At 42.8% G+C, this 6,971-nt stretch overlaps 1 non-coding gene across 1 annotated transcript; it reads right to left on the bottom strand.

Moving 5' to 3' along the window:
- Positions 1-6,254: 6,254 nt before the first annotated feature.
- trnas-gcu (transfer RNA serine (anticodon GCU)) lies at positions 6,255-6,336 on the bottom strand. The gene has a single exon. It is a non-coding gene; the product is annotated as a tRNA-Ser (tRNA).
- Between the last annotated feature and the right edge of the window lie 635 nt (positions 6,337-6,971).

Raw genomic sequence — 6,971 nt, 5'->3', positions numbered from 1 at the left:
TCACCTTTACCAACATTTAAAGTGCTTTTTCTTATCTTCGAGCCACACGCACACACACACACACACACGATAGCTGAAAAAATAAAAGGGATTTTTTTTTAAATTCAGCACTCTGTTACAGACAAAAAAAACCTCTTGGGCTGTTTATTTGCTCATTTTTGAAGAAATCATCAGATGAGATATGTTGCTCCAAAACTGGAATACAGTCTAACTTCCGAGTATACGTAGACAGGTCACTCGGGTATTTTAGAACAGTTCTTTTCAGAAGGCATTGAGAATTAATTTTTGCAGGCCTTCTTCAAAGACATGCGACAAGATGAATTAACTCAGTGGACTTCTCAGGGTCTTTTAAAGATTTTCTGGAAAACAAACTGGGTTGTGGTCTTCTCTCCTTCCTTGACGATTCTTCAGGCTAACTTTATCAGCTGCTCACTCCAGCAGGTAAAACACACTTACTGCTACAACCAAAGGTTGTGAGTTTTCTGCTGTCTTAGTTTTGCGCTGCTGCTGCCAAGCTTGTCCAATCAAGGGGCATGACTGACTTCACTAACCATATTTCTCCCGGTTACCAGGGTTTCTGTTCCATATTTAACTTGAATCATGTGACAACCAGTAAACATAGTTGCCAAATTGATTCTTTTGGTGCTCTCTTGAAAAAGAACTGGTCCTACATTTATTCAGTTTGATTATGACTTCTTCAAAAAATATTTTCACAGAAGAAACAGAATCCCTTCCATAACATCATGTACTTTCCCTGAGCTGCAGGTTATTGCAAGACTCTCTGGCTGTGTTTATTTTAGATGATTTTGTACTCAGGTTCTTTTGGAATCCATGTGTTTGCAGATCTTTGTGAGTGAGAGATGTGGTAATATGCTTAAAATATTTCCCTGTAAATTATTCGTATCTCCATCTTTCCCCGAATTTTGTACAAACACATTAATATGGGAATCACACACATCAGGCCGTCAAACCTGTCTGCTAAACATTGAAAGGTGACAGTGTTTATTGTGACGGGGTTCCATTTATGAAGACACATATTGATGATTCACACATGTAAAAATTTGTAAATTATGTTCATGACATAATGACATAAATAAACATTTCCTTGCACTTGCCATGCTTGGTGAACATTTTCTCTGCTGATGCCCCCTGAATATATTAGAGAACATGGTGACGAGGTTGAGATTAAAGTCTGTAAATATAGGCAGCAAACAGCAGCAGGGACTGCAGTGAACAAGATTTACGTGACATATTTGTGCTTATATTGGTGGGTGAAATAAGATACTAAACACACAAAATCCTACATTTGAGCTCGCGCAAAAGATTGCTCTGTCGATGGAGATAGCATCAAAGAATGCTCAGGAATTTTGTCCTATGCCAGTGATCGTAACACACTTCAGGGGAACTTAAAAAAAATGGTAAAATGGGCTTTCACATAACAGATGAAATTTTACACAGAGAAGTGTGAAGTGATACAAATTGGAAGGAAGAATGCCATATAAATGAAACGTTACAATTCTAACCTGGGTGCAGGAGCAGGGAGACAATGTACACCAATGTTAGAAGGATTGAAAAGGTAGCTAAGAGCAAACAGGACACTTGGCTTTATTAATAGAGGCACAGAGTAAAAACATATAAGTTATGCTAAACCTTTATAAAATACTGGGAACGAATGGCCTCCACCTGTACCTCGACAGAAAGCTTCCATTCCAGGTTTACACACACTCATCAGGATCACGCCCCACAGATTCTGCCCTCCAGGCTCAGACACCCACTTCAGGATCACTCTCCACAGATCCCGCCATTCCAGGTTCGGACACCCCCTTCAGGATCACTCTCCATTGATCCCAGACCTATGGGCTCGGAGACCCTCTTCAGAGATCCTAAATCTCCAGACACGGACATCCTTTGAGGACCACTCCCCACAGATTCTGCCCTCCAGGCTCAGACATCCTCTTCAGAATCACTCTCCATACATCCCGCCACTCCACGCACGGATATCTCAATCAGGATCCGATCAAAGAATGTTGCTTGTCACTTATCAGCTCAAGCCTGAATGTTGTTCAGGTCTTGCTGCTTTCAGGCACAGACTGCTTCAGTATCTGAGGAGTTGTGAATCATCAGCGAACATTCCCACATCTCAGTTATGTTGAAGAGAAAGCCATCAATGAAACAGCTGAGGATGGTTGGGCCTTGGACACTGCCCTGAGAAACTAGGTATCCAGTCATGAAAGGTGGAGGACAATTAAATAACGAACCAGATGAGGAGGCTCCAAAAACATCCCTATCCTCAATGTTGGTGGAGCCGAGCACGTCAGTGCAAAAGATGAAGCTGAAGCATTTGAAACCATCTTCAGTCAGAAATTGCTCAGTGGATGATTCATCTCGGCCTCTTGAGGTCCCCAGCATCACAGCTTCCAGTTTTCAGCCAATTTGCTTCACTCCACATAATGGCAAGAAACAGCTGAAGGCACTCGATACAGCAAAGACTATGGGCCCTAACAACATTCCGGCTCTAGTGTAAATCTGAGTTCTTTTTGCCTTCAGTTTGGTTCAGTAAATATACTGAGTCGGATGTGTAGGTAAAATCAATTACTTTATTTGCGCATTTAGCCGGCTGACTTACTCTAATGCAACGACACTGACTCCACCCAGAGTCTGTCTGGTCCACTAGAGTAAGTGAAGTTTTTTGATACAGGTACTACTGTTTATACATTAAGATTCATGCTACACCCCCTTGTTTAACCAATCAGTGCGATACAATTCGATTTCACCCATGTGGTGACATGCAGTACATCTGTTACTGAGGTTACAATACACTGCATTTTCAATACATACTTGTTACTAATAAAATATTGTTTTGTACCAGCAAGAGAAAACAAAGCGGACAAGCAAGCTAATTGGCAAGAGCATAGGAATCATCAAGAATCATTCTAGTCTCACTCCCTACATGGATCATGAGTCTGTCTCTACCTTGTGACAAGTAATTGCGGCGCATCCTGCTATCTCTATTAGGTGTACATTCCTGAGTGTTTCGTGCAGTCTGCAGCTACATCAAGTAGTGGCAGTTCACGAAGGTAAGAGGGGCCGAGCACTCCTTATCACTCACACAGGGATGGACATCATTTGATTCACAGGAGTCCATTTGTTCCAAACCACAGGGAGTCACACAATTAGGCCATAAAGAACAGATGTCTTTGCAATTACCAGTGTCGGCTAGTCTTTACAGTCTCACACGCTCTGCCTTTACTTTTAACTATTTCATTGTGGTTTCTGCCACTTAAAATCAAAGCTCAGCAAAGCTACTATTCCTAACTTGGCTATATTTCCTATTAAGCATAGTGCCATGCCTTTCTGCTCACTTCCACACTAGTACTGAAGACTTGTGCTCCAGAACTAGCTGCGCCCTCAGCCAAGCTGTTCCAGTAGAGCTACAACACGGGCATCTACTTGACAATGTGGAAAGTTGCCCAAGTGTGCCCTCTCCACAAAAAAAATGCAGGACAAATCCAATCTGACCAATTGCCGCCCCATCAGTCGACTATCAATCATCAGCAAAGTGATGGAAGATGTCACCAACAGTGCCATCAAGCACCACACACTTAGCAATAATCTGCTCATCGATGCTCAATTTAGGTTCTGCCAGGGTCTCTCAGCTCCAGGAAATAATTTGGCAGATAGAGGAGAATGTGGGAAAATGTGAGGTTATCCACTTTGGTAGGAAGAATAGAAAAGGAAAATATTATTTAAATTGTGAGAGATTACAGAATGCTGCGGTGTAGAAGGATCTGGGTGTCCTCGTACATGAATCACAAAAAGTTACCATGCAGGTACAGCAAATAATTAGGAAGGCAAATGGAATGTTACCCTTTATTGCAAGGGGGATGGAGTATAAAAGTATAGAAGTCTTGCTACAAATGTACATGGTGCTGGTGAAACCACACCTAGAGTACTGTGTACAGTTTTGGTCTCCTTATTTAAGGAGGGATATACTTGCATTGGAGGCAGTTCAGAGAAGGTTCATTGGATTAATTCCTGTGATGAAGGTGTTGTCTCATGAGGAAAGTTGAGCAGGTTGGACTGATACTCATTGGAGTTGAGAAAAATGAAAGGTGAACGTATTGAGACATATAAGATTCTGAGGGGACTTGACAGGGTAGATGCTGAGAGGATGTTTCCTCTCGTGGTGGAATCTAGAACTAGGGGACACAGTTTCAGATTGAGGGCTTTTTCATTTAAGAAGGTATTTCTTCTCTCAGAGGGTCATTAATCTTTGGAATTCTTTACCGCAGAGAGCAGTGGAGGCTGGGTCATTGAATGTCTTCAAGATTTTTATCTACAAGAGAGCCAAGGGTTATGTGGGCAGGCAAGAAAGTGGGTTTGAGGTCATGATCAGGTCAGCCATGATCCTATTGAATGGCGGAGCAAGCTCGAGGGGCCAAATGGCCTGCTCCTGCTATGAGTTCTTCCGATCTTCTGTTCTTATGATCTCATTGCAGCTTGGTCCAAACAGAGACGAAAGACTGGAATTCCAGAGGAGCGTTGAGAGCGATTGCCCTTGAGTGAGTGTGGCATCAAGGATCCCTCGCAAAATTGAAGTCAATGGGAATCAGGGGGAAAACCCTGCACTTGTTGAAGTCATACCTCGCACAAAACAAGATGTTGTGGTTAGTGGAGGCCAATCATCTCAGCCCAGGACATTGCCTCAGGAGTTTCTCAGGGTAGTGTCCTAGACCCAAACATCCCAGCTGTTTCATTGACGACTTTCTCTTCAACATAAGTCAGAAGTGGGAATGTCAGATGATGATTCACAACTCTTCAGATACTGAAGCAGTCTGTGCCTGCAAGCAGTAAGACCTGAGCAACATTCAGGCTTGAGCTGATAAGTGACAAGCAACCTTCTGGCCACACAAGTGCCAAGCAGTGAACATCTCCAATGAGAGAGAAAAAAAAATCTACCTTTTGATATTCAGAAGCATTATCATCGTTAAATCCCCCACCATCAACATCTTGACCAGAAACGTAACTGGACCAGTCACATCTATGCTGTGGCTATAAGCGCAGGTCAGAGATTACGAATTCTGCAGCAAGTATCTCACCTCCTGACACCCCAAATCCTGTCCACCATCTCCAAGGCACAAGTCAGGAGTGTGATGGAATACATCCCACTCAACAACACTCAAGAAGCTCAACACCATCCAGGACAAAGCAGCGCACTTGATCGGCACCTCACCCGCCACCTTAAACATTCAATCCCTCCACAACCAGTAAACAGTGGCTGCAGTGTGTACCATCTCCATATGCACTGCAGCAACTCGCCAAGTATCCTTCAACAGCACCTTCCAAACTCGTGACCACTACCACCTCGAAGGACAAGGGCAGCAGATGCATGGGAACTCACTGCCTGCAGGTTCCCCTCCAAGTCACTCACCATCCTGACTTGGAACAATATAGCCATTTCTTCACTGTTGTTGGGTCACAATCCTGGAACTCCCTCCCCAATAGCACTGTGGGTGTTCCTGCACCATATGGACTGCATCAGTTCAAGAAGGCAGCTCTCCACCACCTTCTCAACGGCAATAGGAATGGGTAATAAATGCTCGCCTTATCAGCGATACTCACACCCAAGAATGAATAAAAACCAAATCACTCTCCACAGATTCCCCACAATCTGGGCTTGGACATTTACTTCAGGAGCACAGAGCTTTATATCACTGCAACATGAGTTCCAATCTTCAGATTCTGTTCACTTTTCACATTATTTTCTACCAGTCCACTAGCTTTTATTAATTCAGTATTCGGGTCTCTGCTCCTCCGCCGTTTCTAACATCTCACCTCTTACAAAAATACACTCTGATCTATCGTCGGTACTAGATGACCCCTCATTTTAAACTCCATCTGCCAAAGCATTGCTCACTCACTTAATCTCTCAAGAAGATTTGAAAATAAATTTCTTGCCAAAGGATAATTTTCGGCATCTGCTCCCTCGCCATTTGCTTTTCCCATTTGTCTTTCACTTGGTGCAAATCCAGAGTAAGTAAAGATGGAAGGAAGGAGGGGGGGAAAGATCCTGCTCCGTTTCGTGATCCCTATTTGATCTTCATTCCAGTGCAGTTTGGGTGAAGAATTCCAATTGTCTGTCTCAATTTTAATAAAGTATAACAAATTCTGGAATCACTGTCTGGACATTGACAAGAACAGGTTTCGAGGCTGACTTTACACATAAACAATACACTGAACAGTTCATAAACTAGCAACAAGGATGGGATTCCAACCCACGTGTGCAGAGCACAATAGATTAGCAGTCCATCGCCTTAACCTCTCAGCCACCTTGTCAATTGCATAGGTATAGCTGTCACCTTCAGCACAGCTTCTGGCTGTGCAGCCAGCTGTGTAATGATGGAAATATATCTTCTGTCAGAAAATGAAGTTGGGAATGGAGCGGTGTGAAACATTTCCAGACCATGTCCAACACGTTTCTACTCAGTGTGAAAACCCACCACGGAAAGACTGGAGCATACAATCATTTCATCGCATCATGATTAACATCACTCAGACACCTGAACCATTAGGTCACTGACGAAGTCATGATGACCGAATTTCTCATGAAATGACAACTGAACTAACTGACTGGAAGAATTGCTTTAACTCCACATGATCAGTGAGGCACAGCCTCAGGCCGACTTGTCGGGTGATGTAAACAGATATCACTGCTTCTGATCTTCACCAGAACAGAGAGTGAGATGTAACATTGATCATCAAACAGACTGTGAGAGAATACAACAGAATAAAACACATGGAGAGACACTATGGAATAACAAATAGATTTGATTGGAATGTTGAAATTTTGATTGGAATGGATAAAACACCAGAAACAGCAGATTAAATTGGGATTCTCATCATAAAAATGATTTCGGACAGAAAAGAGAAACTGATGGAAAGAAGAGAAGAAGGAAGAAAAGAAAGGATGG

This window comes from Heterodontus francisci, unplaced genomic scaffold, assembly GCF_036365525.1.
Source record: "Heterodontus francisci isolate sHetFra1 unplaced genomic scaffold, sHetFra1.hap1 HAP1_SCAFFOLD_221, whole genome shotgun sequence".
Taxonomy (NCBI): Eukaryota; Metazoa; Chordata; class Chondrichthyes; order Heterodontiformes; family Heterodontidae; genus Heterodontus; species Heterodontus francisci.
The sequence above is the reverse complement of the archived record's forward strand: the minus strand, read 5'-3'. Positions and strand labels throughout refer to the sequence as shown.